Source organism: Panthera onca, chromosome B2 (assembly GCF_046562875.1).
Source record: "Panthera onca isolate mPanOnc1 chromosome B2, mPanOnc1 haplotype 2, whole genome shotgun sequence".
Taxonomy (NCBI): Eukaryota; Metazoa; Chordata; class Mammalia; order Carnivora; family Felidae; genus Panthera; species Panthera onca.
The window spans coordinates 89,754,351-89,779,065 of NC_138343.1; the positions used below are offsets into that span (position 1 = coordinate 89,754,351).

At 38.6% G+C, this 24,715-nt stretch overlaps 2 long non-coding RNA genes across 5 annotated transcripts in view; both read left to right on the forward strand.

The window, feature by feature from the left end:
• Positions 1-7,249, forward strand: part of LOC132667423 (uncharacterized) — a 57,868-nt gene extending 50,619 nt beyond the window's left edge. For 2 of the 4 annotated variants that reach the window (XR_013555412.2, XR_009605143.2), the window contains one exon: positions 7,117-7,249. This is a non-coding gene — a long non-coding RNA (uncharacterized LOC132667423). Of the gene's footprint in view, positions 1-5,071; positions 5,122-7,116 lie in introns of those variants that run through there. The other 2 variants (XR_009605146.3, XR_009605147.3) reach the window with 1 other exon arrangement.
• Positions 7,250-20,041: 12,792 nt separating this feature from the next.
• Positions 20,042-24,715, forward strand: part of LOC132667424 (uncharacterized) — a 32,520-nt gene continuing 27,846 nt past the window's right edge. The window contains exon 1 of the long non-coding RNA XR_009605148.3: positions 20,042-20,129. This is a non-coding gene — a long non-coding RNA (uncharacterized LOC132667424). The remainder of the gene's footprint in view (positions 20,130-24,715) is intronic.

Sequence of the window (24,715 nt, forward strand, 5' to 3'; positions counted from 1 at the left end):
ACAAATAATCTGACAAATAAATGTACTATTGCATCTGTGATAAGTCCTAAGAAAAGGTATACAGTCTTATGAAAACCTGTAGTTGGAGGATTTGAGCTAATCAGGGAGCTCAAAGAGACTTCTCTTGAGCAGGATGCTGAAAGAAGGATAGAGCTAATAGGGTGATGAGAAGACAGAAAATTGTCTCGGAGACAAGCATATGCAGTGGGAATGGGTAGGAAAAACCCTTGTGAAGGTATGAGGTATGGAAAGAAGTCCAACACAAATGGAGCAAAGAAAGAGGAAGGCTGTAGGAAGTGAGGTCAGCCAGAAAGTAGGGGGTGCCAGGTCACTCAGGATCTTCAAGGCCCTGTTCTACCTTCAGCCTAATACAACAAATGGGAAACCGTGAGGAGTTTTAAACAGGAGGGAGGTGAAATTTTAATTTTTAAAAGATTACCATGAAGAGTGGATTGAGAAGACACCAGAGTATATGCACGTGGGTCAGTGAAAAGTCTATTGCAGGAACTTCGGTAACAGATAGTGGCAAGGTGGCTTGGTGTAGCTAGCAAGAGGATAATGGAATTGAGAAGTATTTAGAAGGAAAATTGGTAGAACTTGATAATGGATCGTATAAAATGGGGAAGGGAAGTGTTAGATAAAGGTGAGGGATTCATGGATGTACAGCTTTTGTCTGGTGTGACTGGAGAAGCGGTGTGCTATTCACTGAGGTGGGAAACACTGGAAGAAGGCCAGATTTGGGAGGAAAGATTATGAGTACAGTTTTGTAAGAAGAGTCATTGAACAGTCCATGAAGAAATATCAAGTAGAAAGTTTGATTATGTGTGTCTGGAGCTCAGAAGAGTGTCCTCAGATGGTGAAATAAATTTGTGAGTCTTCTGCATATAGATGGTAATTGAATCCATATGGAAGAACATCAAATAAAAAGAGGGAAGGACAGAACACTGAACCTAGAGAAACTCACCATAATTAATAGCCTTTGAGAAGAAAAGGCAAAGAAAGAGAAAGGAGCAGCTAGCAAGGTAGGAACAAAACCTAGAAAGTGCTGAGATTTCCAGAGGAAATCAGTATCTCCATTAAGAGGGAGGGGCTGGTGGTCAAGTGCTACTGAGAAGTTAAGAATAGGAAGCATCCTTCTAGTTGATTCATATAAAGTTACTGCCAACTAAAATCCTTAACTGCATTTCACATGTAAACAAACCACCCCACGATCTCAATAGCTTAACAGAATCAAGGTATATTCTTCCTCACATCCTATTCCAGGGAGACTTGAGCTGCTCACTTCAAAGAGGTGACTAAGGAAATATGCTGCTTTCATCTAGTGGCTCCTCCAACTTGTCATTTCTTGGTCTCCTGGCATCATCCTGCTGCAGAAGGGAGGAAAGGAATGTGGGGAAAGGCACACCTGATCTTTAGCTTCTTTATTTTAGAAGTGACATATGTCACTTCCACTCACATTCCACTGTCAGAATCAGTCACTAGCAAACCTAAGTACAAGGAAGCCGGGTAAGTATAAAAGAGCAAAGTCAGATGAGTGAGCATTTACAAACCCCATGACCCCTGCCCTGCCCTTGAGTAGTTGAAGCTTGGGATCCAGGTTCAGAACCTTGAATTTACCACCACCATCCAGTCTCAGTGTTAGAGGTCATCATTTCATCTCACTAGCCCTTTTTAGATTCTGATTCTGAAATCTTACATTTCTTTCCTTGCTTGAAGTTATTCAACAATTTTGATCCATATTGATCTTATAGTTTTATCCAGTTAAGGGATAAACTTCTTAGTTGAACAGGGCCAAGAACTGAGTCTTACCTAAAACATGCCTCCAGAGGGTGTAGTCCAGGCTGTTTTCTCCCTCTCCATCAGCATCTGTAGTGCTGTTTGACCAGATCTGGATTGTCTAACTGACCTAGGATCTGTAGATAATAAATGGAAGGAGGAACAGAGTATTTTCCTATCATCCAGTTAAGATATTTTTCAAAATTAGATTAGAAAACAAATACATATAAGAATAAGATTGTTCTTCTGTAGTAGTAATCTATGAATAAATACCTGAGATAGCTTGAGAAACCCTTATTGTGATAAATAAGGCATAAGCCTCTATGAAGAACGTGCTATAGTTTAAATGTTTGTATTCCTCCCTGGCTAAATTCATATGTTGAAAACTAATACCCCATGTGATGTGGTCTTAGGAACTTAGGCCCCTTGGGCAGTGATTAGGTCATAAGGACAGAGCCCTTATGAAGAGATTAGTGCCCATATGAAAGAGGCCCAAGAAGGCTTCCTTGCCCCCTTTCCACCCTGTGAGGACACAGCAATAGGTGCTGTTTATAAGCCAGAAAACAGGCCCTTGCAAGTCACCAAATCTGCTGATATCTTGACCTTGGACCTGCCAACCTCTCGAAAGGTGAAAAACAGATTTCTGTTGTTTATAAGCTACCAAGTCTCTGGTATTTTGTTATAGCAGAAATGGACTAAAAATGAATGTATTTACTGTCCAAATTTGTTATAAATAAATACTAACTTGGAAGAAAGAATGTGGTCACGCAGGGAGCAGATGTTCATGTGCTGGGGAACAGAGTCAGGGAGCAGAGAAATTTGTTCTGTGTGCCTACAACCCTAACCAGGAGATGAGTGTTCAGTCCTCCAAGTAGGTATAGCCACGTGTAAATGAGTACAGCCTTGTGGCAGACGGCAGACAGACAAGAAATAAAACACAGGGGTACCTAGGTTTTTGTAACTTTGGTGAAAATAAGTCACGGGGATATAAAGTAGAGCATAGGGAATACAGTCAATAATACTGTAATAACTTTGCATAGTGACAGATGGTAACTAGACTTCTCATGGGGATCATTTTGTAATGTATAAAAATAGTAAATTGCTATGATGTACATCTGAAATGAATAGGGTATTGCATGTCAATTATACTTTCATAAAAATAAATTAAGAAATTATGGTTTCATGGGTGTGGAGTTCCAGTTTGGGATGATGAAAAAGTCCTGGAGATGGATAGTGGTGATGGTTGCTTAATAATGTGAATGTACTTAATGTCACCAAACTGCACACTTAAAAGTGATTAAGATGATAGACTTTATGTTAGTATATTTTACCAAAATTAAAAAGAAAATAAACGATGAGTCTGGAATTCAGATGTGAAGTCCTCGTAGCACGGCTATGTCCCCGCTGCTACTCCCTTTCCCGAGCCCTGGACTGCATGAAGGCAGTGAACTTCAAGTTCTGGGATCCTCCAAGCTGGCAGAATCCACACTTACTTCTCATAATCTGCTCAGACAGCAGAGTGTGTCTCTGAGAGAACCAGAGAAGGACCGGAAGCCACATCCTCTTGTTCCTTCATGAATCCCTGATCTGGTGTGCCCTTCCCTCCACTTGACAGCTGAAGCAATGGCAGACTGACCCAAAGTAGGCTTGGCTGTATCCAAGATGCCCTTCTCACCAGTTCTTACATGTGGAGCTGCTTTGGTAGTCGGGCATAGCTCAGGGCTCTCCTAGTTTTAAGCCAATGGCAACGAAAACAATCTATTCTCTCTACTTGCTCTTTTCATATATTCTCTGATTTTATACGATGCATATACAGAATTTATATATCATTCGGAATTTACAAATCAGCCAGAATACCAAATGTATCTGCCAAAATAAGAAGATTTCTCCACCTTTACTGTTACTATAAATCAATTAATTTAGCAATCTGATTTAAATATCACTGTTGTCAGAGAGACACCTGAACATTCAGGTGTTCCAGCCATCTGTTGCTTCTGGACCTAGAACCAGTGATCAGGCTGAGGCCTCTGCAAGGGGCTGCCCTGTGTCTTGTGTCCTTAGGCGCCATCCTTGTTCTTTAACCACAAGACCTTCTGGTCATCATTTCTTTGTTTTGTCCTCTTGACACTATTGTCAAATGCTTTGTGGAAATATGGCCATACCGTGTCTCCTAAATTTCTGTAACATTTACAGTAGCTAAACAGTTGGAGTAGCTAAATGCTTCTTACAATCTTCTTATTCTTCTTTGGTCAGTGGCTGTTTTCTAATATTTTTCTGCTGTTAATTACATTTCCCAACAGCTTTGCAGGTAGGTGCAGCCAAGCAACTAGTTTCATCCAATGAAATGTAAGTGAAAGTGAAATGTGAGACGACTTCTTCTTCTCCTTCTCCTCTTCCTCCTCCTTCTCCTCCTCCTCCTTCTACTTCTGAAATATGAGACTTCTGAGAGGAGACATTTAGGAACTGTGGTGCCACTGCCATGTCCTGTCTTCCCCTGCCAGAGAAAACTGAGGTCTAGGTCCCTAGGTAACTGGGGAAGCAGGGCTTCTTGCTGACCGACCTTGGGCATGTCATGTTACTGTGTCACTTTTGTTTCCGCATCTTAACCAAGCCTATTCTGACTGATAATCCTCTTGGTCAGAAAGTTTCTCTTTTAAGGTGATGACTGTCACACACTACATAGCATACATGCCTGAAATAGTCTATATTTTTTTTTATGAACAGCAATATATAATGTGGTGGTTGAGCCAAGTGTAGATTCTGGAATCAGAATGCTAGTGTTTGAATCCAGGCAGCAAACACCATTTACTAGCTATGTGATCTTAGGCAAGTTAATAACCTCTCTGAGCTTTGTAAAATGAAGATGAGAATAGTACCTGCCTCTGAAGGTAGTTGTGAGGATCAAAAGAGTTGAATTACTTAGAGTGGTGCCTGGCACATAGTAAGCATTTGATAGGTGTTCACTATAATTACTAGATGTAACAGGTCCCTCATGAATATTGCTATAATTAAAGTGTGAAGCATTTTGATTATGTGATATATGTGAGTGTTGTTGTTGCAAATCAACATATACTTTAAAATTCTGATCATGAATGCTTAATTCTATTTACCCCAAAGAAAAAAATATTAGACCTGAACATGAAGCAGCTTATAAATAATTTCAAAGAAGACAGACTCCCCCTTCCTTATGGGTAATGAGCAGCTGTTCCACATCTGTCGCCCTGTTTTGAAGTATATATGTATTTAGCAACTCCACACAATAAACAGTTTTCTCTCCGACTCTTATTTTTGCTAGATAATGTTATGGGCAGTCTATTGAGCCTGCGCATGGACATTTCAAGTAAGCATGATTCCATTGAGACTTTAAAAGCTGCTTTGAGTTGTAATTTCATTTCTCTTATATTTTCAAAATATACAAAGCCAATATCCAGAATCCTATTAGTAAGAGTTTAATTTTCAATTCTCTACTTCCCTTATGAAAGGACAGATATGAAAATGTGTAGTCTCATTATATTCTAACCTTTGGATACTATATTCTACTTAACTCAAAGGATGGTCCTAATTTTAGGCCTCTTGAGTTGCCTTTGTAGAAGTTATTTCCTATTCAGAACGTGTTTGTTAGAACCACAAACTAAAAGAAAATTTCTATTTCTACAGTGCTTCTAGAGTGATACATTTCTCTCTCCCAGAATATTTTCTTGTTCACTAAATTATAGTTGGAACATAATCATCACGAGTATGAATGTTTTTACTTCTGTGGGTAAAGCAGGGTGGCCATGACTGGGCATGAAGACTTAGATTTTAAGAAGTAAAATAAATTGGGAATATTATTTTAAAAATAAAAATGCTATTTTCCCATGCAAAAAGGCTACAAATTCATGTAATGTAGCTCTACTAGAAGCCCCAAAAGAGTCTTCTTACCATTAAACAATAAAATATTATTTTTCATATAGTAAATATTCAGCAAAAGTATTTCCCCACGTAGGATCCGCAGGGTGATTACTCTTTCTCTGCACACATGGCCAGGCCTGTGGAGAGCAGAGAGCTCCATGAGGAGTTGACCTTCACATTTGATGGGGTAAGCCAGTGGAGCATCAATGTGAAAAACCTTTCTCATAGGCCTGGTGACCAGTATAGTATGTTCTACAAGTGGACAGGGGTGGCAGGAGAGGGAAAAGGGCAACTCACATGCCAGTGAGTAGCAGCAGAATTTCTGACTGGTTTTCTCTCAAGGTTAGATTCATAAACTAGTTTGTTTCTATATGTCTATTGTGCTTGGAAATATGAGGATAATACTAGCCAGCTGCTGTCTATAAATCTTGGCACTTGGATCTCAAAAAACTCTCCAACTTTGCTTTTGCAAACTCACCAAAAGCAATTTTACCATAAAAATAACTTTTGCCCTCATTGTGTCTTCCATGCTCAAAATGTCTCCAAAATAAATCTCCAAAATTATATATGTTCTAAAATTCCATTCTTTTTTTCTTTTCCTTTTCTTAAAGTTTCAAAGCTGTCTTTAACAAGTATTCTGTGAAATTTTTTTTCTTCCTTGTTCCAAGATCTAAATATTGAAAAACAGTGACTCAGCCATAGGTTATACTCAACAAATTTTCTAAAAACTCAGGTGTGTCATTGGATCAAAGCATTTGGCAAAATTAAGTAAAAGATATGAAACTATGTATTATTTCCCAGACACTTCTTTTTATATATCTTTGATAGGACTCAAGGGGATATGTTGACAGTCAGAGGTTGGTTTTTCTAGATAGGTCTGTAAACCAGAATCACCCATATCCTTGACTGTGTGTGTTTGGGAGTTGGCATTCATTGAATGCCTACATGTACAGTTGCTATGGTTTATCCATGCAATCTTATTAATCCCCAATATTAATTACTGAGATAGTTATTTAATATTCATCTTTTACAGATGAGAAAAATGACTCTTGGAAAGTCGAAGTAATTTTCTGGAATTGGGATTCACTTTGTTGTGAATCAAAAGCCCAAGAATTTTCACTGCACCACATTCTGAGCCTTTTACCATTTCATATAAATCTATCTTATTTGCTCTTTCAGAGATTTCAGATAAATGGAGTTATCATTTTAAAGTATTATACTTTATTATAATGACTTTAATTGGAGTGGAGAATATAAAAAAGTGCAATGGATTCTTCTGGGGGAAAATATGTGTAAACCCTGCATCTATGTTTTTGATCTTATGGGTGGTAGAGTGTAGCCTGGAAACCAAGTTCTAGAGTCAGACAGCTCTAGGCTAACATCCCTGTTCTGCCATTAACTTCTTAGCTTGAGAACTTAAGCAAAATATTTCTTCCATTTGTCCTTCAGTTATGTTAGTGCAATAAGAACAATAAAACAAAGTTACATGAAGTAACAAGGATTGATGTTCAGAATATATACTGATTGGTGGCACAGGGCACCCAACGATCAGAACCAGCAGAAATCACCAGTCGAGCTTATAGGTATGTATAGAGACCATTTTTCTCACTTTGCCCATAGATTTCTTGTCTTATCTTCTCCATTGGTGGCAGCATGGAAAGGCAGAGATGCAGTCAAAGTTGAGAGACATAACAATTTAGGAGTGCAATGATTACAGTCTAAAGAATTCAAGAGGAAACATGGTTGGAAGATGTATCATTCTACTTTTACACTATGAAGTTTAAAATAGCCATATTTTAAGTTTGAAATAGCCATAGTAAGTTTAAAATAGCCATAAAATGAACTATCATTTACATTTCCTCATATACTTGGTAAGAGTTGGATTTGAAGTACTGGTTTGGGGTAACTCTTACACAGTTGGACACAGGATGAAGAATCTTTACAGGCTCATGTGAGGTATTGTGATGTATCAATGAAGACTTAATAATGGTAAAGAAAAGGAATATGCATTATTTGTTTACTGCATAAGCAGTGCACATCCAGATTCTTTATTCTGTGGCTGAGTGAGAATTCCCACAGATTAGCATGTCAGCCACATTCTCCTGATCTAATCTTACATGAGTCTGTGAAAGAATGCTGCTCTGGTCAGCTGGATCAGCTCACCAGGGCAGCCTACTGGAACCAGGCTGGCCACCAGGCCCTGGGATGATTCTACGGGTGTGAGTTATAGAGTACCTTAGGGCATCTGGTCAACCTAACACAAGGGATAGAGGGCCAGAGAATGCCTTAAATGGGAGAAACTGGAGCCAGAACTCACATGGGTCTTAAGTAGAGTTTGCTATACCTTGCTTGGGTGGCAGTGCCAGCCCTGGTTAGTCCTAAAGCCCAGATAAAGTCTTAAAAATTGTCAAAGAAGTCACTCCCAAAGCACAGAACCCCTTGATCTTGGGGTCTGGTGCAGGAGCCTGCATGCCTAGGTCTAAGGGTAGTACTACCTGTATAATTGCTTTTCATGTCAGTCCCGGAAATAAAAGGTGAAGTACTTAGTACATTACCTATATACCAGTAAGAACTCAGTATGTGTTGGCTATAATCATCATCATCACCGTCATCATCACACCAAATTGTACCTTCCTTAGGAAATGTTAATAGATGCTCCAAGAATAAAAGAAGTGAGGTTTCAAAATGAACCGTTTTCAAGAACAATTCAGGTTTTCGGTTAATGATAATGGGTTGAATCTCAGAAGTTAAGAGATTGTTTTAAATGTAAGGGATTTTTTTTAAGCATAAACTTCTCAGATAAAGAGAATGGGTGAGAAATCAACAAAAAACAAAATTTTGAAGCTATAAAGCAGATGAGTGAGTGGTTAATGACTTGGGAGACTTGAGAAAACTGAATTCTAAGTCAAGAGTGAGGAAAGCTGAGAAGCAACCCAATTTCTCCTGTACTCAGCAGTTGGAGGCAGCACTTCTGAAACTAGAAGTGAAGACGGGACTGAAAACCAAGATTTGTTGAAAATTAGATTCTCAAACCTCCTTACCACTCCATGCAGAAAAGTGGCTGACTGTTCAACAGCCCAACCAACCCACCCCCACCCCCAACCAAAAGCTAGATTATTTCTGGAGCACTGGTCTTTGGACTAGAAAACCAGAATTATCTATGTTAAATACAAGTTTACACACTAAATAACGAGACTGAGACCCCATTACTATCACTATTGCTACTTCTATGTTTTTTGTTTTGTTTGTTTGTTTGCTTGTTTTTGTCTCATTCAATTCCTAGAACTCTGACAGCCAGAGTTATAGCAATCTAGTCAGGATTCTGGAAGAATCTTTCCTGGGAGATTTGACCTGCCCAAGAGAAATGCCTTAAATATACTGACTATGCCATCATCTTCTAGTTGTATCCTAATATCCATTATTCTCTTCTTCTATAGTAGTATAATTTTTAATTGGTCATATGGCTATGTGTATATCATAAAAGGCCAACCTACTTTGCCATGAGATGTGGGCCAATATTTCTGGCCAATTGAGATATAAGCAGATGTTATATGTATAACTTACAGGAATAGGATATATATACTTTCTTCCCTTTTTCCATTTTTTTTTTAACGTTTTATTTATTTTTGAGACAGGGAGAGACAGAGCACGAACAGGGGAGGGTCAGAGAGAGGGAGACAAAGAATCCGAAACAGGCTCCAGGCTCCGAGCTGTCAGCACAGAGCCCGACGCGGGGCTCGAACTCACGGACCGTGAGATCATGACCCGAGCCGAAGTCGGCCGCCTAACCGACTGAGCCACCCAGGCGCCCCCCTTTTTCCATTTTCTTATTGATTAGAATGTAGACATGGTACTGAGCCTTCTTGTATCAATCAGTGTAACATCCACAAAATAGTAGATCAACAAGGTAGAGGATGTCTGGGTCTGGGACACTCTGGAGTGCTATGCTAATCCCAAACCTGTATTAGATATAAATAAGCTTTTTCCTTGTTTAAGCTACTCTTTTTAAAAATTTTATGTTACATGTAGCTGAACATATATATTAGGCAATATAATAATGTAAGATGTTTCTCCAATGAAATGGCACAGCCCAGTAACCCTACAGGGAAGCACACAGTTGAAGAGCCCTGCCCAAGCACATGGAGGTACCAAACAGCTTTACAGAGCTTTACTTCCAAAGTTAAGAGGTCAGCCAACACCACCAGAAATTTGAGAGATCTTTGAGCTATCATAAAATACAAAGGCAACAACTACAATAATAATGATAATAAGAAGGAAATTTGGAGAAAAAAGAAACTATGCAGAAAAAAAATCCAAAACTTATCATGTACTCCAGATAGATAAGGTAAATATCTTGAGTTCAAAAGCAAGAAAAGGATGTTTTAAAAATGGAACAGAGACCGTTATGGCTTTTGAGATTAAAACATATGATTACAGAAATAAAAAGCCAATGTGAGCTGGAGGATAAAATTGAAAAAAAAATTTCCCAGAAAACAGAGCAAAGGGCAAGGAGATGATAAATAAGATAAAAAGATTTTTTTAAAAAAAGAATCAGTTCATGAATTCCAACATATAAATAATAGAAATTGCAAACAGAAAAAGAAAAGAGAAAAAACTTAAGTGTGAAACCTTCTAAGAAATAATTCAAGAAAATTTCCCCAAACCAAAGCACATGAGTTGCCAGACTGAAAGATTTCATTGCACTCTCAGAATAATGAACAAAGAATAGATCTGCATCAACTCATATCACTGAGAAACTGCAGAACACTAGGGAAAAGAACAGATCTTTAGAGAATCCAGTGAGGGGGAAAAAAGGTAACAGAAAGAAGGTTCAGGAATCAAAAAGTCACCAGACTTCTTAACAACACTGGAAACTAGAAGGGATGGAACCCCGCCTCTAAAATTCTGCCAGAAAATGATTTCCAATATAAAATTCTATACCAAGCTAAACTATTGATCATGTGTAAGAGTAGCCTACAATATTTTAAGTCATTCAAGAGCTAAAACTTAACTCCCATGCAACCTTTCTCAGGAAATTACAAAAGGATGCCTTTAGCCAAGGAAATAAACTAAGAGGGAGGAAGACACAATTTCAGAAGATGAGGGAGAACTGTGAGAAATTCAAGAGAAATGTGAAAGGGCTCCTCAGGATGATAGTTGTCTTAGGTCAGGTTTCCTAGGGTGGAGCCTGAAACAGGAATCCATGTTCTTTATTGAGGGAGATCTATTGAGAAAGAGCTCTCAGGATAAAGGGAAAGAGGGAAGCAGGATAGGGCAGGGGAAGGAGGCAAACAAGGATGTGGACTCAGCTGAAGAACAGCTCAGCCCAATCCCATGGGGAGCTCAGCTGCATAAATTGCTCCTAAAGGCAAGGAGGCCAGACATCTGTACTCCTGCATCAATCCAGCATTGACTATGGGAAGGGTGTAACCTATCGATTGAAGTGGCTCCCATTTGACTTCAGGTAATTTGCTGGAGAAAAGTCATCTGTGAAGCATTAGCATACACAGCAACTTCAGGATGGGCACCCCAGCCCTTTAAGGGGATCTGAGCAAGGACACCAACAGTGACCACTATGAGGGTGAGGAACTAAGCCAGCCACAACTGTGAGACAGGCACTGAGGGCAAGCCATCCAGACTAGAGAAGATCTGAAGGCTCTGGGAGAGATGTCTTCAAGAAGACAAACCCAAGGGAATGTTGACTGTGTTTGAACATATTGAGAGGAAGGTTATACAACTTAGGGAGAGTTTGGGGGTAAATTAGTCATAGGTACATAGAAAACTTTGCAACATAAAACAGTTAAATAACTCCAGAGAAAACTAGAAGTTGTACAGGAGGAGAAATTTATCAAAGGGGACTATATAGCTCAACCATGAATAGCATTTCAAATGGCCATAATAATGAACACACCAAATACTGATCTAACCGAAGTGTGAAATAACTACCAGGAGGGTGGAGTAAAAGACAATACTGGATTGTCTGCTGTTGAACCCGAAGTTTTCTCTGGTTACCTGGCAGTGAGTCAACTGGGACCAATGTGACTGCCGTAGGCAACGGGCATAAAGCTGCAAGGTATTGATATCTACTGGCAACACCACCCTCATCTGTATAAAATGTCACTGTCACACTCCCTCACCCAAACCCCCCATACAAAGAAAGCAACCGGAGCAATAGAAGTGTCCCTCTCCAGAGCACATCCTTTTGTCAGGCCATGCTTGCCCAAGCACCCCTCTCCACGTGATGCCAAGAGACTGGGGTGGGTATGTATCCTGTTAGTCCTTCCACCCTTGAATTTCAGCCTGCACTGTTCGATGCTATAGCACTGCCTGAGCCCTTTTCTTAACATTTTCATGGTCACAGTCAATAGATAGTACCTAAAACCAATATATCAAAAAATAGAGGAGTATAAATAGTTGTTTAGGGCTATTTAGAGATATTGAAAGTAATATCAACAGAATCAAAAGTGCCTCTGGAAAATGGGAAATGTAAAGCTGGGACGAGAGGTTTCTATTTTCTATAACAAACACTGTAGAACTATATGCATATATAACTCATAAAGATAAAAGGATTTTTTAAGATTGTTAAACAAGTTGCTTAACTGATGTACTTTTCTAAGGGCAAAATAAGGTAAGCAGCATTTTCCAAACTTATTTGGCCCCAGAGCTTTTGTATTTATTTCTTTAACCACTTGTTAACATCTTCAAAGTCACAATGTTGCCATTTGGTAACTACCATCTTGCAGAAAGAGCACAAATTTGTAGACAGCAGAAAAACCTGAGGTCTAGAGGGAGGATATTTATCTAGCACTTACTGAGTGCCTACACTTGTTCTGGATTTGTGCTAGATGTCTTAACCTGTGCTTGTTCTTAATTGGATTCTGATCAGATCTGACGATGTAATTTTGATTCAGTTTTGATTCACAGTTCATTCATTCAAGAGAAGTTCACTGAATGTCTACTATGTGCCAGGCACTTCTGGGGGAAAATAGTCATGATACATAGAGTCCCTGACTTCAATACAGAGATTCTGCAACACTCAAGAAGGAAAGGAGAATGGAGTGTATTTGGACAACGCATTACTACCAGTAATTTTGCATTTCATTTAAGGGATCCATCTCTGTATGTTCAAAAGCGACTTCCACATTGGTTCTCCAGCTGCCACATGATTTGCTACAAAGCTAGCTCAGCCCAGGTGGTTTAGAGCTAAAAACTACTCTCTTAATTCAAGAGGCACATCCATTACATTCTGTATCTAGGGCTGTAGGGGTACAAGAGGTCTCTGTAATATTCTCCTGCTTTAGGTCTTTGAAGTATAGAAACTGCTCCTGCATGGTTGATAGACTGAGTTGATACTACCATGAAAGCTCACAAAGGTATCAGGTTTATATAGAACTCCTGAAACCTAATGAAAAACAAACTTGAATACACAACCCCCAATTACTCTTGTTTTGTTTAAGTTTACTCTATTTTTTTAACCTATAAAGTTATAAGTGTTCATTTTAGAGTACTTTTAAATTATAGCAAATACCAGTCCAAAAAACCAACTGTAGTCTCTCAGCCAAAAACATCCATCTTGGTCTATTTTCTTGCAAGATTTTTTTAAAAAGCTTTTCCCATAGACACGCTTGTCTTAATTTCTAACAAATTAATAGCAGCCACTGGTATAGAAACCTGCAGGTACACACTGGGCTGCTTTTGGAAGCCCCGACTCACAATGCACTTGATTTCCAGGGGGAAATGCATGGTCCTCATACCTCATTACTGCAACATTAGAGGCTCTGGACCACTTTAACACTCTGAGCATCTTCCTTTTGGATTAAGTGTTGGAGAGAAACAAATCATTAAAAAAGAGACAAGATGTTAGTTTTGCTTGCTACAACTTATAAAAGACAAGGCAGAGAGAGCCTATATCAGCCCTGTGCTTTCCTGCAGGGAGAGCCGCTCTCTTCCAAGGGCTAAAGGAGTGCAGGGGCAGAGGCACCCAGAATGTCAGCTGTCCCTTAAGTGGGGGAAGGGCGGGGAACTACATAGATTCTTCAGCTAGGGGGCACTAGGCGTCCTTCATATGCTGCAAAAAAGAACATTGAGCAATTGAAACAGCTATGCTGGAAAACATGCCTTTCCGTAGAGTTCTTTGGCTTTTCTCTTTTGTTTAATGCTCCTGGCATGCCTTTTAGTGTATTGATTTGTCAAAATGTTATCATTCTTATTGTTCAAACCACTGGTCAATTTGTGTTAATTTAGTGTCCTTGGCTAAAATAACTCATCAGATTTTTTTTTTTTAATAGGATGATGGTTTGAGGGTTTTTTTTTACACTACACATTTAAATTCCTTATAAATGTTTTGCATCTTCTAATTTACTTTTTTAAAAAAAATCATAAATAGCCAGTGGTGGGAATAAAATCACTGCTGGGACAACGGCTTTACCTCTTTTAAAAAATCCGCACCAATTTTCATTTGAGTACTTGCTGGATAAGTCATCACTTCTCAGCTCTGGTTATAATATTCAGCTAAGTCTTATATCTCAAACCACTTCACTTCCTGTACTGCATATAAGTGAGGTAAGAAAGCCAAGACTGAGAAGGACAAATGATTTTGGCTTGGTTACTGTAGAGTTGGGAAGGGTACCTGGAAAAATCCCCTTTGGAAGACTGTGCAGGAGGCCCACAACAAATACTTCTTTGTCATAAAATTTATTTCTTTGGTCAGCAAATTATGCCCTAAATTAGATGAAGACTGTAGACCTTGAATATAATCCAACGAATGCAACCGGATTACCATGCAGCCGTTTGAATATAGACATCAATGCCGTGCTTAAAATGGCCTCCATCAGAATAGTGTAAAAGAATTGAAGGATTAATTTTGCCTCGTGGCCCAGTTCCTGCATGCTTGGCCACTTCCCCCACATGAATTTGTCTCAATACATGGAGACGATAAAATGACCATCTCTCCAGGTGCAGCCTAAGATAACAGGACAAACACTGGGACAGTGCCTCTGCAATTGCAGGGACCAAGATCTGTTGACCAAGGTGCTTTTCTTCCATAGCCCCGATGAGGCAACCATTTCCACAGGGACCCACAGGTTGCTGGTCAATGTCCACACCCATGTTCAACCAGGAGTGGGCTGAGAGTTCCTCCTTAGAGCTGCTGGATAAAATACTGTACATCCAAATACTTCAATGGGATGCACTCACACTAAAATAAATAAATAAATAAATAAATAAATAAATAAATAAATTCTAAAAAATTATACATTCTTTATCTTAAACTCAAATATAACTGAGTGTCCTGTACTTTTCTTTACTAAATCTGACAACTTTATGTCTGTAGTAAAGAGAAAATGCTTCCTTCTTAAGGTTTTTCTTCTTCACTAGGTTAGGGAAGAAAGGAAGTCATACAAGATTTTTGCTTGTGAGTCTGTATTCTCCATGTGAGTGTTCACTCATTTACAGGAAAAAGAACCTAGAAAATTAGTGTTTAGTCAGAGCAGTCCAGAAATCTAAGAACTCAAAGTAATTATTTTAGTTTGAAGTGCAAGATTATGTATCCCCAGTGCCTATTCCCATCCATGCAACTCTAACTAAAGAAATCGGCATAAAGGTTCATGCGAATGAGAATCAGGAAATTTCCACCTTTACCTTGGTTTTTTTCTATGGAAAACAACTTCCCCATGCTTCTATTTTATCTTCAGGGATTTTAATGCTACCATATTGGATAATAATCTAAGGGGTGATTTTATTTTTAAAATCTGACCATGATTGAGCATCTCAAAGATAGATAGTCTTAAAGTAAATACATATTACAGTATACATATTGTAAATGTTCCCCCCCTAATTTTCATTACTATTTTAGGGTCAGACATATTCACAAATGGAAAAGCTCATTGTTTATATTATCTGAACTTAAGAATACTTGGAAAAAAACCTCTTTTCTGTTAAATTAGTTTGTCTCTAGATGCTAAAATACTTAAAAGATCCACATGCAGTGATCTTTTTAGCTGGTCTCTTTAATTCCCCAGAAAAGGATTATTAAAGCACTAAGACTTTAGAGTAGATATTCTTATGTTGAGACTAGATTTCAGTCAGCATAAGCATTATGAATCTGAATTCAAGTCACTGGATAGCACAAAAAAAAAATGGGGATATAGTTAGTTGTAGGAAGTTAGGATCATATCCAAGAAAAATATCATTTGCCCATAAATGAACCTTGGATCCATCCTGACTTATGCTCTTACTCTACTCCCAAGGTGTCTTGTTTTTCATTGAAGAGGGGGTTGATATTATTTAACCAAATACCCTTCCTCCCTTATCTTGGAGAGTGGGATCCATTCACCACTGGTACCATTCTGGTTTTAGTGCAGGCTGCCAAACAAACCCAATTCAGATAGTGTGGTAGGGTGCTGAAGAGCTTTCCCTGTTTACCACGAATTTGCTGTGTGACCTTAGGCAAATCACTTAACTTCTCTGGACCTCAGTTTTATCAATATATGCCAAAATGGTACTGGATAGATTGTCAGTCTTACCAAGAAAAGAAAAAGAAAAAGTTACATCATCAAGGCCTTATATCGTGTTCAGAAGAGAACATATATTTTCTCATCTATCATTGCCCTACTCTTTAAGAGTCCTATGTTTTTAAGAAATTTATTTCATCTCTCTTTGGTTCGTAAACAGGGAAAAACAATAATTACTAGATTATGATGTCATGATAATAAAATGATGTAGCAAATGTGAAGCACTTAGAACAGTCTTGACACATAGATATTTGAGAAATTTTAGCTATTATCATAGTTAATAATAGCCATTAGTCCCTTCAAAAGCATTTTTATTTTAAAGAAAACATTAAACTATATCAATATCCCTAGTAAGTTCTTGTTGTAATCAACATCTTTATGAAGATCTGGTTATTTTTGCTTCCTATTAATCATGTTCTACATAAACTTTTAAAAAGTAAAAATGCATATCATTATCAATTTCCCAGAATTCAGAGGAAATAGAGATACCCTTTTCACATATATTGTATTTAACAGATCAGAAAAAGAATTTTAGTTCCCCCTCCCAAGTAATCCCCATCTTTTGATATGTAACCATAAAGCAGTCCTTACTGAAGGTATTGAAAAAAATACAAAAGGAGATCACACATCTCCAAAGAAGAGATTTTTGAAGGAATTTTTGAAATGCCAAATTAAAATTTTTACGTCTCTAAACTGAGGTAATAGAAATACCTTTTTAAGATATTTAAACTGAGGCAATAAAAATACTTTGTAAATAAAAAGCATGCGTTATTTAATGGAGTAGATTGTAGCAATCTGTGGTGTGAACAAGAATTTGAACAAAACTTCCTGCCTTAAGCTTTATAAAACCTACTGCCTACAGAAGGACACCTTTTCCTCTCCTGTTACCACTCATCTCCGTCACCACATTCCTGGTGCTGTTCCTGAATCTATCAGTTACTCAAACAATTTCTATTAACATGAGCTTCCCCAGAAGCATATTAAATCATTTAAGAATGATTTAATCATTAAGTTATATATATATATATATATATATATATATATATATACCTTGATTATTGCATTTGTATTATTTCATATTATCATTTTTTTTTCTTTTTTGGAATGTAGAAAATGTTAGCTCTGGAAGTGGTTAATGTGACGAAAAACACATTATATTAAAAAAATCCACATCAATCCAAAGTGATGGCATTAAGTGGAATCCAGTGTATCACGGAATACCTAATGCGCACAAGATGTGGAGCATGTCCCTTGGTCAGAACTTTTAAATACTAAGTAGCAGTGAGTGGGAGAAATAAATCAAATGGGAGGGTGGCTGGAATAATAAACAGGGGAGAGGCTTCATACTAACATCCCAGAAAAGCAATATGAAAAAGTGATCCTGGCTGTCATGAGCTATTACTCTGTGAAAAACTTCTTTGTAGCCCTTCTAACTTAAAGGGCGGGGGGGGGGGGGGGGGGGGCAAAAAAAAAGCGCTGGAGGAAAATAGCCTTCTTTCTTTGAGTCGCTCAGAAAAGTTGTCAGTAAAACCAACTGCCATGTATCATCTGTTTAGTGACAGAAAAAATATATATTGAGATCAAAGATAATCAAGGTACACCTGGTTATTATTTGTAAAGACTTAACAGTAAGTTTTTAATGATTAATTTATCTGCCACATAACGCCTTAATAGATCATGTGGAACATCAAGGGAGGAATGTGAAACTGCATTTCTAAAGCCTCTTTCTATGTCTCTGAATGATAATAGGCATGGAAGCCATCATTAGTCTTGTTAGACGATGGTTCCTTCAGGAATCTCCTATGTGTTACCTTTTAGAGGGGAGGTCAGGGAAACCACCCCCTGGGACTCCCCTGCAGGATACAACTAACACAAGCATAAACTGTATGGAAATGGCTAAATTATCTTCACTGAGACCTTGGCCTTTCACATCAATCAAGTCCTTCTGAACTAGTAAAACAGATAAGCACCCTGCTGGCAAAAGTGTTACTATCCTTATGCTTGTCATGACTGGCACTACAAATTTAACAATAAACGGGCAGTTATTTGTCTTACTTCTTTAAAAATCAAAATAAGCGTGCCATGTTGCTATTTCTCTCCGTCCCTCCTGTAAAGACCCTTTATCCAGGAATCCGATCTTAGCTGCTATCAGAGCACATGGAGAAGGTAATATGCCTCCGACAAGCCACAACAAAGCAAACCAGGACCCCATGGCTGCTGTGTGGGAGGGGGCCGGCAGATTTATCCACCCTCACGTCTCAGCTTCCTGAGAGTGGAGCCTGTGTCAATGCCTCATCCTGACACCTAACTCATGGGGGAATTATAAGTCATCAATACCAATGACTGTAAAACACTTTGTAAATAAAAACGGCTTAGAAGTTCCAATTAACAACAGAAAGTAACCCTCTGGGATGTACCAGAGAGAAATAACTACAGCCATAAATAAGCAATGATGGGTTTAGGCTCACCTCTTATTTCAATGCCATTAAAAATGGGCCTCCTTCGCATCTCCCGTCTGAAGACCCCACTGTAATTTCTTGTCTTGCCTACGTTACAGAGTGTCACGGCTTATGAGAGAAAGGGTTCAGGGAAGACATGGTTGAGCATTTCCTACTCTTTTAACATGAGTACTCCCACCCAACACACATACATTTTCTGATCTCTCCTTTCATGAGAAGCGACCACAACAACCTGGTGGTTTAACTTAACTGACGTAGCCAACTGCATGACCAACTACAGATGTGCAGGAAAGAGGGCTGGGAAGCAAGAGGCCCAAGAAGTTGCTGAAGGGCACATCTTTAGTGTAGGTACTGTCGTTCTTGCCCCATCTAAAACTTTCACGAGCAGACACAGTGGTTGTAAGTGTGGCCCGGAAAGTATCCACCTAGCTTGTAGCATGTTTCAGGTTCTGTGCTGGTCACTTCCAATATATCTCACTTGTACCTGTAAAGAACCAGAGGCTTCAGTAGCAATTTGGTATGACTACAATTAAATTGATAGCCATACGACATTATTTGCAGTGCCTTATCAATACAAACTCATTATTACTCAGAATAACCATTATTACTCGGAATAGTACTCAGAATAGCAGGTACTATCATCATCTACATTTTTAAGATGGGGAAACCCAAGCAGAGAGAGATTGAGACCTGAATTCTAGGGTCTGTGCTTTTAACCACTTCTCTAAGCTGGAATAAGAGCCCAAGCTCCCTACTCCACAACTAGCGTCTAGGGTCTCTGCTGGATTATAAAAATTTAAAAATAAGCAAATAAGACAGGGTGGTATCTTCTTCAGTTGTTCACATGCCTGGACAATGACGGATAGGCAAACACTATAGGGTGGCAGGAATCATAGGAATGTGCAAAATAGTTGGGAAATGTAAATAAGGGAGCATTTAATTCAGACTGGAGTCTTTAGAGAAACCTTTTTCAAAAAGATAATGAGTTTTGGTTTCCATTTCCTCTGAAAATCTCGTTATATGTCCCCCCGTTTAACTGTTATATATCCCCCTGTCTTACTGCAAGCATTCTTGTAACCTTGGGCATAAGTGTGCACAGCGTGTCCACAAGGAGTAATTTTAAATATCAAATCAAATCAAATTAGTACCACCCTTAGCTCCTGCCAAGGCCATTGCAAGATCAGAGCCCACAGCAACAGGGCACAGGTTTCCAGAGCTTGACCAGAAACCAAGGTCCAATCCTGGGGAATCCATGGGGGCTTCTGGTATAGAGTAGCCACCAGACATCTCCAGAGCAGCTTTAGCTGGCTGGTGGGTTTGGCTGGTGCTCTGATCATTCCAGACATCATAATAGGCAGAGACACTGACTATCCTGCACTGAAGGACTGTGAGGGGAGGGCAGTGCTTGCTCTGCACTGCAGAGACCATCTCTAAGGTGAATGTCACCTCCGACCTGTGAGGAAGATGCACTTACAAGGAGAGCCATGCCAGGGTAGGTGTTTGGGAAGATGAGCTAGGGAGAAGGGGACGGGGGGGAGGGGGGGCAACTCCGACAGTGTGCTCAGCTTCTGCTTGGTCTTTGATCTCCCCCTACCGAGGGAGGGATTCGCCCCCAGGAGGAACAGACCTCCTTGCATCCCTCAGCCCCTGCAGCAAGGCAGGGATGTCTGCACAGGACCTGCCCTGCTTGATACCTAACAGGAGCACACAGGAGCACTTCAACACATGGCTCTTTACTCACTGTATGTTTTGTACCTTCTAAAACATATGGTATGGGGCTCTTGGGTGGCTCAGTTGGTTAAGCATCCAACGCTTCATTTGGGTTCAGGTCATAATCTCACGATTTGTGGGATCGAGCCCCATGTTAGCTTCCATGCTGACAGCACAGAGCCTGCTTGAGATTCTCTCTCTGATTCTCCCCTGCTCTCCCTGTCTCTCGAAATAAATAAACATTTAAAAGGTATAGCACATGAGCACAATAAAAAAACGATGACGCTATAAAAAAACGATGAATGACATGGAAACGTATACACTGTGTATTGCTGAGTGAAACAAAATAGGTTATGAAATAGTATGTACCAAATGCAATTGAATACATAGTTCTATTCAAATAAAAACACAGGAGAAATATACATTAATACATTTGTAGGGATCATGGGGATTTTTTTTCTCCCATTTATCTGTATTCTCTATAATGAATATGTATTACTTAATTTCTTTTAAGAGCTATTTTATATTTTCCTCAGAAAATGGGAGATTAGAGAATAGGTGGTACAGGTAAAGATTATTGTCAGTCTTAGTGGATTTTTTAAAATTTTTTTTAACGTTTATTTATTCTTGAGACAGAGAGAGACAGAGCATGAACGGGGGAGGGGCAGAGAGGGAGACACAGAATCAGAAGCAGGCTCCAGGCTCCAAGCCATCAGCCCAGAGTCCCGACGCGGGGCTCAAACTCACAGACCGCGAGATCATGACCTGAGTTGAAGTCGGACGCTTAACCGACTGAGCCACCCAGGTGCCCCAGTCTTAGTGGATTTTTAAAGTGCTGATTTGATTGAACTATCTCAGGTTGAGGAACAAGACATTAATATTGGGGAGAGAAGTATTTTCATGAACTGGATTTGCCAGCTGTCTCCTGATGGCCAAAATCAAATGTGAAGTGGCTATTGTCATTCAGCATATTCCCAGAATTCAGATTTTATAACTTCCCTGCCACTTACCAAATCAAAATCAAAGTATCCCAGAGTAGATCCAAAGGGACATTGGTAGATTTTAGAAGAAGAAATACTAAAAACCTGAGTGCCAAGTTAATTTGGAAAATTAAAAAGCTAAATAAACATTAAATAGATTTCTTTACTGCAGGGCTTCTCAGAGCTTTTGTTATGCTAATGTGCACTGTAAATTCCTGAAAACTGTTGAAGTCTATGAAGCATTTCCAAATTTCATATTTATCCATAGAATCATTTTTTTTTTCACCAAAGCATCACATAGGGCTAGCGACCATAGAACGCATTTAGGGAAATATTGTTCTAAATTACTATTCTAGAAACACTATAAACATATATACTGTTTCCCTCAGGAGAATTAAAAAATGATTTGGCAAATACAAATCCGTTATTTTCACCAAAACACTCTCTAATTTCAAGAACTGTGACATTGGTGAGGATATTAAATCAATTCTGCCAGGTTGCTTCGTCAGAAGCACCAGAGTTTCATACCATGAAAACGTGTCTGAACTTTACCCAAAATCTGTGAAATCACTTTCAAGTAAATGGGACTAGTCTGCAAACAAAATAAAATGTACACCTGTCACTGCCATTCATTTCCATAATCACAGTTTATAAATTTACATGCCATGAAAAGCTTTATTCATGTTCATATGGTGTAAAAATTGCAGGAGAAACTTCAAATTAATTACCTTTCTTAAAACAAAGCAATTTAATTTTATCACAGACAAAAAAGGGAATTTATTCACAAGTCACAAAACTTCTCGAAATACCGTCATGAAATAAGACCTAGGAAAAGTGGCTTGTGGCCATGGCTATTGTCCATAGTCTTACGGCCTTGGATCAGGTCTCTCCAGCTTAGCCTTTGGAAAATCTCAAAGGTAGACGTGACCCAACACTATGATCCCTTTCTCTGAGTTTACTCAGAAATTTCCTCCACAGTCTACACAATCTGGTGACTTTTAGAACCAGAAGTTGAACGGCTGAGATAGTTCACCCCTAATTTGCCCTCACAACCTCCGTAGACACCAGTTGAACTCATCTCAGAATCCATTTGGGTGGGCATGGAAGGGCCTCCAGGGACTGAGGTGTTTTTTTTTTTTTTTTCTTTTCTTGGAAGTATTTTATTTCACACTGAAATAAGCTGATTAGTATGTAGAAAAGCAACAGTCTCTTGATTTCCACAAATGTGTTTTGATTTTTTATTCTGGGCCTCAAGTTCCTTCCTGCATACATTTAACTGCAGCCCACTCCAACACTGGTACATTTACTGGGTCGAGGGGTTGTGGGGGGTGTACTTCTCCTTGGAATCTTGCTTACATTTGCATGTGAAAAGAAAGAAATGCTTTTGAGTAATTAGTCATCTGAAATTCTGCACCATGAGGAAAAAATTTGCTTTTGGATATTTATGGGGAGAAAAATCCATATGGACAATGAATACAGTATTGATGTGTTGGGGGGAAGGGTTGGGGGCATAGCACATTATGTTGAATTTCACCCAAACAATGGTAAAAGTAATATTGCTACTTTCTCATAAACAATAGCTACTGTGGAAAATAGCACAAAGCTGGGTTTTTTTTTTCATAAGTTAAATTTCTTATATTAATTCCATGATTTAAAAAAGCTCTTTATTTTTGACCTGATATTTTCATGCCATATTGAAGAAACTCATGATCAATATGTATTGATTTGATCACTAATTGCATTAATTTTGCTTTAGAAATTAGAAAGGCTCTAATGAGAATGTGAAGTCACTTCAAGATAGTGCATTATGGGCAGACTAATTTAGCTGGACTCTGTGCATCAGATTATTTCATTATGAACCATCAATTACCATACAAACGGATGAGATAAATAGTTTTTTTCTGAGAAGATTTACATTTTTGAATTCATCTATAAATTTCAAGAGCTTAAGTTAATTTATATCCCATGACCATATTTAATATACAAATAGTTCAGTCATGAATGCATTATCTGCATAAACCCTTACTCTAGCCTTTCATATTATGCTTTGAACAACATTGGAAACACTTTTTAAAAAAATATTTGCCCCTGCTGCATTTAATCTCTTAAAGAAAAATGTGAAATGAATATTTCTATTAAAATTCTCCATACCATCACTTAGCAATTGGTACAATAAAACCAAGAGAGCAAGACGGATAAATGTTGTTCAAGGTTTATAAAATTGTTAAGAATATGAAATAGGCAAGCTGATTTTGAAATTGAGTGCAGATGCTAAAATAACATCCCAAGAAACAAGAAGTATAGAGGCTTTTAAATTTTGTGAGTGTATTTCTGCTCTTCTTAGAAACCTACCTGTTCAATTGAATCCAATAAAAAGACTCCAGAAGGAGAGTTCTCTTCAATAAAATTCCACCTAATTTGATTTTGGGGAGCTTGAGTGGAGTGGTATTGTGGTATATGGGAGAAATGTGGCCAGAGGCAAAACTGCAGAAAAATTTAAGATGTCCAGAGTTCTGGGTATCTTGAAGAAAATCAATGCATCAAAATGAAATCCATGAAACATTTCAGAAATAAATATTCAAAAGCTCATTCTATTCTCAAAATACGTTTGTATCGACAATGAAGGAAGTGAAATAGCTAACACTGATAGGTACCTCATACAGCCCTGGGAAGTTCTGAAATGGTAATGATAATGAAGATGCTGTCTACTTTTCTGCCACTTAATATTTAGTGATACAATCATGAGCACACAGTTTTGGTATTCAATTTCTACAGTTACAATTATTGTACATTTATGAATTTAAAGACTTCAGAAAACAGTCCAAAGTTAAATTCAGTTGCTCTTTCATTATCTTGTTCACTGACAGTATAAGATGATGTATAACATGATATCCCCCCCCAAAGAATCAGTGAAATGTACATTTATCACTTAATCTGGGATAAAGCATATTTCACAAGCAAAGATCCTATGAGAGAATGTCAGAGTTGAGGAACTCACTAGAAATCAGCTAGCTCCTTGGCATTCATGGATCAGCATCTGGGAACCAATGTGGACTCTCCACCTTCACTGTAGGCTTCTCAAATCCAAATGTGAATTAATGATACCCAGAAGATTCACCTGTGCATTAAAATTTGAGGATAGTGGTCTAGTCTCTCCTTATTTTTTTGTACAGACATGGCAGCTAAGGCCAAAAAAAAAAAAAGCTTAAGAATTGTTCAAGGTGGCAAAAATTAACTCGTACAGGTCTCTAAGGCTGAAAGCTTCAGTGGTTAAAATATGATGCTAAATAGATCCCAGTAAGGGATTAGGTCTGTAAGTCACAGTTAACTTTGTTGGTGGTTGGATGCTGGCTCAATTTCCAGCCGGCTTTGGGCATTGCTTGCCATG